At 41.0% G+C, this 10,463-nt stretch overlaps 1 protein-coding gene across 4 annotated transcripts in view; it reads left to right on the top strand.

Moving 5' to 3' along the window:
- Nucleotides 1-86: 86 nt before the first annotated feature.
- Nucleotides 87-10,463, top strand: part of RALGPS2 (Ral GEF with PH domain and SH3 binding motif 2) — a 127,924-nt gene continuing 117,547 nt past the window's right edge. For 3 of the 4 annotated variants that reach the window (XM_010580644.1, XM_010580643.1, XM_010580641.1), the window contains exons 1-2: nt 87-234; nt 7,383-7,478. The gene's annotated coding sequence lies outside the window, so the exon portion shown is untranslated. The remainder of the gene's footprint in view (nt 235-7,382; nt 7,479-10,463) is intronic. The other variant, XM_010580642.1, reaches the window with a different exon arrangement.

Here is a 10,463-nt window from a genome sequence, read left to right as displayed (position 1 = left end):
CACCGTCGCCCGCGGACCGGGCCGGCGGCTCAGCAGCGCCCTCTCCCCTGTCAGTGTGTGCGGGGTGTGTGCGTGTGTAGGGCGACGGCGCTGCCCGCGCCCCCCCCCACCCCCCCCGCTCTCCCCCGGCCTTGCTGCAAGATGGTGGGATGCGTGGCTGTGGAGCGAGCCCGGAGCGCGCCTCCAGTCGTTTATTCCCCCCCGCCGTTACCTGCGTGAGGGGCCGGAGAGCAGGTTGTGGCCTGGATGGGTTGGGGCGGGGGGAACTGCCCCCCCCTTCGGTGTCTAGACAGGCCTCGGGGGTACGGGGGAGCAGCCGCACACCGGGCGAGGGGGTTGTTTGTGCGTGCGTGGATGGGCAGAGCCGTGTTCCCGCGTGGGTCACCGGGCTGTGCGCCGCGGTGGGGCCTGAGGGCGGGCCGGGGCGGAGGGGGGTGGCGTGGTGTCTGTAGCTGTGTGATACCGCTATCCAGTCAGCCCTTCCCCGGGGGGGGGCTGGGACACCTTCCCCTTGAGTGGGGCCAAGTTACCGTGACATGAGGTGCGGGGCAGCACGACCCCGGGCTGGGTGCGGGACACGGGCGGGGGTGGGAGGTGTGTTGAGGGTATCAACACGGCATAGTGTTTCTTTTTTTATTTAAAAGGGGGTAAATTCAGAGGACCAAGAGTGTGTTGCCTTGTGGTAGACAGGGATCTGCTTTAGAGGGTGGACGAATAGATGCTGTTTATTTGACATCAGGAGTGTTTGGCATCTTTCTTTCCTGGCAGCAGATGCTGGAAAAGCAGTTGTATAGCTATATTTTAAACCAAAATGAGTTGGTGATGATAGGTAATAGATTGAAGTAACTTGTCCCTGTGCTTTTAATAGTAGCTACTGGCCTGCTGAAATTCTGTGGGTATGTTTATCTATTTGAGAGATCCCTGTACTGATAAAAGGTGCCTTTGTAGAGGTCTTATTCCCAGCCCCCCTTCTGTTCCTATGCTAAACTAAGGAGCTTTGCTATCACAGATAGCTAGAAGGGATGGAGGCTCTTTCTTTTCAAATGGGATAGGTGGATAAGCAGGCAATTAAATGTTTTGTAGGCCTAGGGTTTTTGAGTTTCTCTTGAGACTGGAAGATGTCATAGGATGCACAATGATTATTTTTTTTCTTATCGCTGCCTGCCTTTGCAGCTGACTTGATTTTAGTAGTATTGTGGTGGTGTTTTGTTTGTAAGCAAAATGGGCTTAACTTTCTATTTGCATCAAACAGTCATTTGTGACCTTTTTTGATATATAGACCTGTTGTGTTTTTAGTGGTTATGCATGTTTTTGTTTCATGAACTTCAACTCACCAGTTTGGTTTTTTTAATCTTTATTAGGTCTCAACAGGCCATTAGAAATAATATATGGATCAAAGGTTGAAAACTACTGATGCTGCTGATACTGTTGTATTATCTTCCTGCAAATGGTTTAATTTTTGACACTCTTAACGTCAAATACAGAACAGTGAGAAGTGGAAAAATATATTGTTCCCCAGAGCTTTCTCTTGACAACATAGGTGCATTTTTTCATGTATTATCGTAAGGTTTGTATCTATGATAATATAGCTAGGAGACTTCCACAGGCACCTCAACATGAGCTGTACTGGCTCAGGCCCTGTTTCTGTAAATTGATATGATCCACACAGGTGCCAAAACTGCTTGAGTGAATTGGTACCATCACGTACCATAGTATAGCATAGTACAGAAGTTGATAATTGCTCGTGATCTTTACTAGCAGTGCCTCTGGTTACTCTGAAATATATTTCACATTTCTGGGATAAATAATTAAATTCCATTTATGTTTTGTGGTTTTGTTATTTGTTTGGGTTTTTTTAAGGGAAATCTCTCGCAGAAGCAAAACTATTACTGCTCTGTACAGCGTCTGCATATTGCTGCATGTGGATTGTCTGCGGTCTTGCTCAGAAGTTTGCTAAAGCTAGGTCACTTAAATTGAAACAGTGCCCTCTGGTGACATCTGTATTTAGCGTTTGGACTGTATGTAAAGAAGCACTCCTGCTAGTCTGAAATTAAATATTCCTCCCAACAAAGCTGGAGATGTATTCTGCACTGAAATGCTAGTGTGGAATGGCTGAGATGGGGGATGAGCAGTCACTTGCAAATACATGTGGAAGTTGCACAGCAAGTCACTTGGAGTCTGTTAGCCCCCTTGTGAAATATTTTACCTTGTAGTTTTATTTTGCTGGATTTTGATGAGAAATGTTTGATTCCTCAGTTTAATGAAAAAAACCCACCCCCCAACCTTCTTATGAGGTTATCCTGTTTACTGTCAAGTTGGTTTTTTTTTTTTTCCTCTGAAATCTGCCTTTGTGCAGAATTTTTGGTGGGATCTTTTCCATTCCACACTTGTATCTTGCTCGTGACTGTGTAGATTGAAAATACCAATGTTTAGATGTTTTATTGATCTTGATTCTCTTGTTTCTGCTCAGCACCAGTGAACAAGGATGAAGATACAGGGCTAACTCTTTAACTTCAGTTACTTGTGTAAACTTGATTTTTAAATTGGCTGTGTTTGTAATAAATGCCTTTAAGACTTCAGAAGGCTAATGAAGTCTTAGTATGCTAATGTTCTGCTTGACATGTCTTTGAATATTAAAAGATTTGAATTGATGAGGACACACCTCCATTTTAAACAGTTTCTTCCCCTGTTTTTTTTTTATTGAGATTAGGGATTGATCTTTTCCTTTATATTTGCTTGGAGCTGAGTCATTTGGGCTCTTCCTTTAATTCAATAAATAAAGCTGAGTTGAAAACTTCCTTTAGGGGTGGGGACTGTAATTGGTTGCATTTTGTTGAAGTATAAGACATCAAAGGTATGGTATATTCCTGATTTGAGTGTTGTTTTACAGCCCTTGTTAGAAAAGATACTTAAAAATGCATTTTCAAAATAATGAGAAAACATTTCTGTTAATAACCTTTACATTTAAATACGTGGAACTGCTGCAGTAGAAATCGTCTCAATATTTGTGTGTGCATAATATTTATTGCATGAACAGAAGCTTTGTGGGCTTTGTGTTTTGTCTATTTATGAACTAATTGCCTTAAAAGGCTGCTGAAGCAAGAGAGTCTTAATGTTACAGTTGGGTGTTTTAAGTAGATGCTCTGTATGCTTAGTCCCCTAGAATGTGCAGGTGTGTGACTGCAACTCTTTCCTTTACAAAGATCCTTAAAGGCCTTGTAGGACTCCAGGGAAAATGGCATTGGAATCCTTCTTGTGGGCAAGCTGGTACCACGCAGTATTTTGCCGAGCAGAAAGGGGATGTCTGAAATCGGAGCTGGAGCAAGGCAGTTGTGGGGTGTCAGATAGAGGGCTTGCGACTCTTGCTGCTGCAGTGGCAGTCCAGTCACTGGGCTAAGCTGGTGGCAGTAGGTAGCTTTCTCAGTCAGGAGGAGCTGCGTGAAGTGGAGAAGGTAGGGGGGAAAAAGGAGAGGGTGGCCCAAAGTCACAGGAGGGGAAGATATATTCAGCAGCATGGTATGTTCTGAACAGTGGAGCTGCTTGCTGTGACTTTCACAAGTTAGCATGGTGTAAATGGTAGTCATTGAACCTGCTTGCTGGCTGAAGATGAGGGTGTTTCCTGTCCATGTTTCAGTTTATAGGAGAGTTTGTTTACAAAAACTGACCTGTTCACTGAATCTTAATAGTAAAATAAACCACTGGGAAGTCTAGTGGGCCAGTACTAAGTATTTTAAAGTACAATGTTCCTGACGTGTAAAAGGTTAACGTTTACTCTCTTGGGCTCACTGCTCTGAGGTGTGCTACTCTCGAGTGCACTTGCAGCTGGTCTTTTCAAAACTCCCTACAGGCTTCCAGATGGGTTGTAGACTGTCAAATGGCACAAATGGTGTCTTCCTTGAAGCCATGGAGATGCCCTGAGAATGCTCTCAGAACCCTTGCTATCCCAGCTTTATTGTCAGCATTGCTTTTTCCATGGCTGTAACTTCGGTGTGGGGAAGTGATGGCCCCCCCCATGCTTACTGTGCGCCTTTCCATAAGTAGGGATAGGATTCCCTTTTCCTTCCCCTGCCTGTGTTGTCTTACAGTGCTGACTACAAGAATGACAGTTTAAGTAGAACTGCAGGGCAATAATGCTGGGAAAAAAAGAAGCTGTGTACCTTGGAGGTCCCAGAAGCTTTGCCCTTGTTTCCATAGGGCTGCACCGATCAGGCTGTGTTTTGGCTCTTTGTGACTGTATCGGGTGCATCAACAAGTCAAGGTTTCCTGCCCCAGAAGATCTCTGGCTGTGCTGCAGTGCACCTCTGTCTGACACCAAGAGGCTCAAGAGCTGCTTGGTCAGAATATCAAGAAACGTACTTGTTACCCTCTTGTATGCATCATATTTGTGTTTTAAAAACCTGCTTATTTCTCAGTGGTAAAGAGCAGCCTCCTTTGTTAAAGATTAAGCACATAACATGGCAGTTGATATGATGCCAGATTTGAGAGACCATTGCATCTGTTGCTGCTTGATGTTTAAATGGAAGCCCTCCCTTTTTTCTCTTGGAGGCAGATATTGCTTGCAATCCCCTATGGGTGGATTCATCTTGGTGCAAACTCTTAAGAATAATTATTTACTCAGTTTCTTTGAGGTGTTGGACTTGTGACCTATTCTCCATGCCTGTTTCAGAATTTCACTTATATGTATACGTACGAACATGTTTCATAGGCAATGTAAGCTTTAGATTGCAAGTGAACTGGGAGAGGCATGTGCCTGCCCTGTTTTCTCTGGTCTATCTGGGGAGACTGTAAGTCTCCCTCATATATTGCAAGTGTGGCCGCAACAGTTAATGTAGCTCAGTGCCTCATCAGCATGTGGTTGAGATTTGAACATGGATTAGAACAAGCTGGCTGAAGTTCAATCCAGATAAAATATACATGATGATGTGGATGTAATTATCAGCCTTCCTAATGGAAGGAGTGCATTTGCCATTAGGTAGAAGTTGGAGCCCTCTGGTGACTCAAGTTTATTAGTTGTTGTTCTTAGCAATCATACTGAAGCAGTAAAATCAGGGTGTGTTTTTTAAATCTTGGACTAGAAGATTAGACCTCCTAACCTGATTAGAGCTGACTAGAATTTGGCTGGAAGTCATCTCTGCCTCTCCTCCCATTGGTTTTAGAGCATTATAGCAGTTCCTAGTGCAAGTAATGAAGTAAAACTTGGGGAGAGCCTGGGTTGGTTAAGGAAGGAAGAAAGAAAGAACAGCATGCCCGGGGATAAGCAGAAATGCCAGAGAGGGAAATTGATCGTTAAGTTTGCTATGGGGTCCTCTGCCAAAAAGTGGTTGACCCAATCTAGTAATTTCTTGGAGCTCGTCAATCTTTTCACTTACACTGCTTGTACTGTATGTCTCTAGGCTGTCCAAGGGCTGAAGTGCTCGGAGTGGCAGAGAAGAAATGCATTAATGGAGGTTGCAGAGGAGAGGCCTGAGATACACTGGTTTTCATGCTGTAACTCCACTTTAAAGTGATTTGGAGGCAAAATGTGCAGAAGGTTTTGCTGGATTTGGAGCCGTCTCGGTAGGGGTCAGTGGCACAGATGCTTTGGGATATGTATGTTACCTCTTTTTCTCTTTAATGGAGCTGTGGTATTGGCAGCAATCAATTAAGTCTGAAGTGACCTAGGACTGGCTATCAACTCTGACCATTGTTGCAGTAGCATGGCATTAAAAGCTGTTTGATTTGTGCCTCCCTCGTTATTCATTAAGGGACAGCTTTGAGACTGTGGAATTTGCTCTCCTCCTTGAGATGGGCTCAGATTGATTGTGCTGGGGAAGAAGAATGTTGATCTTTTTTAAAAGTTGAAGGTGTATTTCTTAGATAATAGTGGCTAGATAAAACTGGCAGAGATCCTGAAAAAGTGATCTTAATGCAGTTTGTAAGTTGGATTGCTTTTATCACACTATTAAGGTGCCCAGGGTTTGGGATAATTGTCTAAACTACAGTATTATATTTTCATTTAGATTTAGAGTAAGTGGTATAATGTCACAGAGTGACTGGAGTTGGACCAATAAGTGAATAAACAGGACTAGTACAAAGCACATTTTCTGCTGTGATACAACCTTTTCAGATTAATGCATAGGCAGGCAGAAGCCTCCAATGAAAAGATGAAAGTCTCAATTTACTAAGTTTTTCTTTGTAAGTTTTATGTCTGAATTTTTATCTGAAGAGGCATGTAAGCACAGGTGGACTTGTGACTTGTTAGTTCCATGTAAAATTCAAATTTATAAACTCTTTAAAAGCTTGTGTTTCTAGTCTACCTGTTTCATTGCCAAGTTGTTAGTTTGATCTTCTAATTGCTGTTAAGTTCTGTTACTTGCTTGATAAAGTTTGGGTTCTCCACAGTTGTAACTAATTTAAATTGGTTTGTAATTGAATTAAGTTGTGAACCCAAATGCAGTGGGGCAGCTTATTTATTGACTGCTCACTTCCCACACTGTTTTGGCAGAAATACTAGTAGTAACTGCATCAGGGAGCTTACCCAAGAAATTAAGGGTTTTTTTTCCCCTTGCCTTATTTTTCAGTTTGATAGTTCCCCCAAATGGTTTATTCTTCAGCCATACAAAATCTTGCACTGATGTCATGGCAGAGAAAGCAATGGAAAAAAGCAATTAGTGGTGGAGATGACTGGCAAGTACAGAATCGGAGTTCCCATAAACCAGCTGAAATCAACTAAGTGGATCAGTTGTCCCTTCCATTATAGCTGAGCTTGTGGTGTGCTGGTTTCTGGTATTGGAGCACAAGCTCAACTATATCTTGAATCCCTAGCTGGGTTTGCAAGTCTGGGAACTTGGGAAAAACTTCTTAGTTTCAGATTTCATGCAAAAATATTTGAGACATTATAGGATCCTTATGACATTTCTGAAAATTCTTTTTGCATAGAGCTAAACTTAACAGTCATTGCATCTTTCACAGTAGGGTGGTGGAGTGGGCTGGAAATGATGATGGTGTTACTGGAAATTAGGTAATACAGCCTTTTGTCTGATCAAGCAAAAACTAATCCAGAAGCCTGTAAAGTATTTTGGGGATTCCAAAAGCATCTGCAATCAGCTTGCTTGTGTGAAGTGTTAGAATGCTGGTAGCATTGTATAGTTTCTTAGGTGTACGTTTTGGATTTCAAAATGCACATAAATTGTTTGAAGTGCTAAATCAATAAAAGAAAAAATGGCCCAAAGATTTGGGGTGTTCTCTCTCCCATTAATGCATCACTGTTTTGTGCTGTCACTAATCAGTAACTCTAATATCATGAGGTGTATTGATAAGCATATGGTTAAGTGGATGACTCATAATCATTGTATTTCCTCTCCTACTCTGTCACATAATTAACTTTCTCTGTGTGGTTAAAGGGCACCTGAACTGTGCTGCCATTGCTAGCAAGTCCAGACCGCTCTGCCAACAGCCTTGTCTTTGATTACCAGCCAATTTTCCCATGTGCTTTATTGGTAAGTATACCTGAGTAGTGGCAGCTATCTCATTTATTTTTAGAATAATAGTCACGTACTTTTAGACTGACTGGTTTGTTTAGGCATTAGTTGTCAGGTTTGTCTGGTAAGTATCTTTAAATTAAATTTTGATGTTCTTATTGATCAAACTTTTATGGAAATACACCAACAGGCATTTTGGAAAGGAATGATGTATGAGAAGAGTAGAATCTGTTGGGTTCAGTCCTTTTGTGCAGTTGAGCTGATCTTCATGAATCTTCTGGAGCTCTCAGTGCCAAATTACTGAAAGCTTAGCAAGATTTCTTCTTAGCTATACACTAACCCTGTGCTTCTGAGAACCATGAATACAGTGGATAGTGAGCAGCCTGAAACTTGAGCTGTTTGTTAGGGCAGATAAAACCTGGGCCTTGCAGGTCTGCCTTAAGGTAAGATGAGGATAAACATTATCTAGGTACAAGGTTTTACTAGTATTACTTTTTAATAGGCCATGCATGGATGGTGTCAGGTGTGCTGCTTCTAATGAAACTGTTTTTCATTTTATTTATATGATAATAGCTAATGTCCCTCTGTAGTAGAAATGTTTTTGCTACTTACTGTTTGAAAAGTGCTTGGCTAGCCACCCTTTGCTGGTTGACTGCCCTGTTGATGGTACATAATTTCTTCTAATCATCTTTTATTGTTTTTTTTTCCTCCCAGTCTGGGCCTACTTTGGATTTATTTTGAACAGATTTTGCCAGATAACTCTTTGATAATAGATTTTGGTCGTCTTAGTGATATGCCTGGCTAAAAGTGCTTTTCTCCTCACTAGTGGACAATAACTTTCTTTCTGATCCAGTCTAGTGTATGACACTTCCAGTCATGGTAAAAGATAAATTTTAATGGTGCTTTAAACAAGGACATATTGTGTTATGCTGCACAAGGTCTTAATTACAAATATACCAAAGATAGTACCAAATCTAATCGCAGTATGAACCTGTGATTCTTTGGTTATTTTTTTTATACCCCTGCGTAGATCTAGCTATGCTGGCAGAAAGTTATTTTATTTGTGGAAGTTGTTCAGCTCTAATCTCAGTATCTATTAAAGTGTTTGAAGTGTCCACCCAGAATACTTCTAAAGGAATTTGGAGAGGAAAATTATGTTAACCAAATTGTAGTTAGGAGATCAAACAAGAAGTCAAGCTTGATACTGTTTTCACTTGAGGTGGGTGCCAGATGTACAGTGTTTTATAAAGCTGAAGGCATATTAAATTGATATTAAAGAAGTGGAAAAACTGCTTTGAGGTACAGTATTTCTGTACCTTTGAAGAATGGCAACTATACATAAGCAGATAGTGTGCTTTAGGACCTGCTTGCAGATAGTGCTTCCTCAATGTCTGCATGTAGTGGCTTGCCCTTGTACTTAATTAACTTGCTGACTTTTTTTTTAATGCAGATAGGGTCTGTGTGATGACAGAACTCAAACTATTTCATGCTGTGACTTGTGTTTAATACTTCTGAAAGGTCCATCTTGACTCTTTCCTGAAGCTTAGTGGTGGAAAGGCTTCTTCATTAGGACCTAGTTCATGTTTCGGATAAGGTAATTTAACTTCTCTTAAAAGAAGTATTCATACAAATCTGTGTATAAGTTAGCATTCAGGGACTTGGTTTGTTAGAGATGTCTAAAAATTTTGTTAGAGACCAGCAATCAGAACTGCTTTAGTTTCTTTTTAGTAATGAATCCTGTATGACTAGGAGAGGGAAAAGAAGTATCTGTGTATTTGTTGTTACATGATCCCAAATAATTTTTTGTATGTACAATGGAAAGTTTTAAAGTATTTAAGGTGACATTATGCCAGGGCATCTAGAGAAACTTACAAAAAATCTCGGTGGTGTGGTTTTGGGTTTTTTTTGGTGTGGGGTTTTTTGTGGGTTTTTTTTTGTCCTGTGAAATTGTGTGCCTTCCCTGTTCAATTTGAGTAGCTTATGGGAGAAAACGGAAACACCCATGGGTGTGGAAGCAGAGCTGTACACTTACAGCATGTTCTTGTTGTAAGTCCAAAGTGAATATATGCAAAATGGGTATGAATTTTTAAACAACTTTAGACTTAAGAGTAACAAAGGTATATGTGCTAATGATTTGAGACTGACACAGTTTTGTTGAGAAATAATTCTTGATCTGAATTTTATAACTTAGTTATAAGGCAATAAAGACATTAATTGAAAGGGTATTGCTGAGGCCAAAAAGCCCTTTATGAAGGATAGCTTAGGAAAATGTGAAATCTGTTGTGCAGATCTACATAGTAATATAATTCAGAGGTGTGTTGTATTTGTGTTATGCTAAGTTACATAGACATGGAAATCTGGTTAGCCTGTGTTAAGTGATACTGCTAAAAAGAGAAGCTAGTTTGATAAATAATGCAAGTAGCTAACATGAAAGATGTCTTGCTAAGCTATTATGCCCACAAAACTCTTGTTAAATCCCTCATTTATTTGTAAACAAAGGTATAACATAGAAAAGTTGAGAGCTTTAAGTAATTATTCAGCTGTACCTTTTTTTTTAAAAAAAGCTAGCTCTTATTTTCATTATTTAAAAATAATCCATGGTTTTACATACTTTTTCTTCCCCTCTTTCTATGAAGTGATAGTCTTAAGTGGAAAACAGAATCAAGCAGTAATGGAGTTAAAGGTTGTGGACAGAAGTGAGATCTCTCCAGGGAACAGGAAGAGACAGACTTCCCTTGCTGTCTTTGGATGTTCTGGAGTTTCTGTGCTGCTTTTAGGTGTCAGATTTCTGTGTGGACTGGTACCAAATGTCATGGATATCTTGATTTTACTTGTTGGACTGAGGGAGGGAAGATGAGGAGAAGTGATGGGCTTCAGCAACTGAAGTTTTTGTTGCTGGTCTCTTTCTCTAGTGTCATCTTTCCCTATTACATGCCAGGTTGTTAATGGAATTGGATATCTCCCCCCCCCCCCCGGGCAAAAGGGGGGGTTTTTTGGTTTTTT

The sequence above is a fragment of the Haliaeetus leucocephalus genome, unplaced genomic scaffold, assembly GCF_000737465.1.
Source record: "Haliaeetus leucocephalus isolate CR32 unplaced genomic scaffold, Haliaeetus_leucocephalus-4.0 Scaffold730, whole genome shotgun sequence".
NCBI classification, from domain to species: Eukaryota; Metazoa; Chordata; class Aves; order Accipitriformes; family Accipitridae; genus Haliaeetus; species Haliaeetus leucocephalus.
The sequence above is the reverse complement of the archived record's forward strand: the minus strand, read 5'-3'. Positions and strand labels throughout refer to the sequence as shown.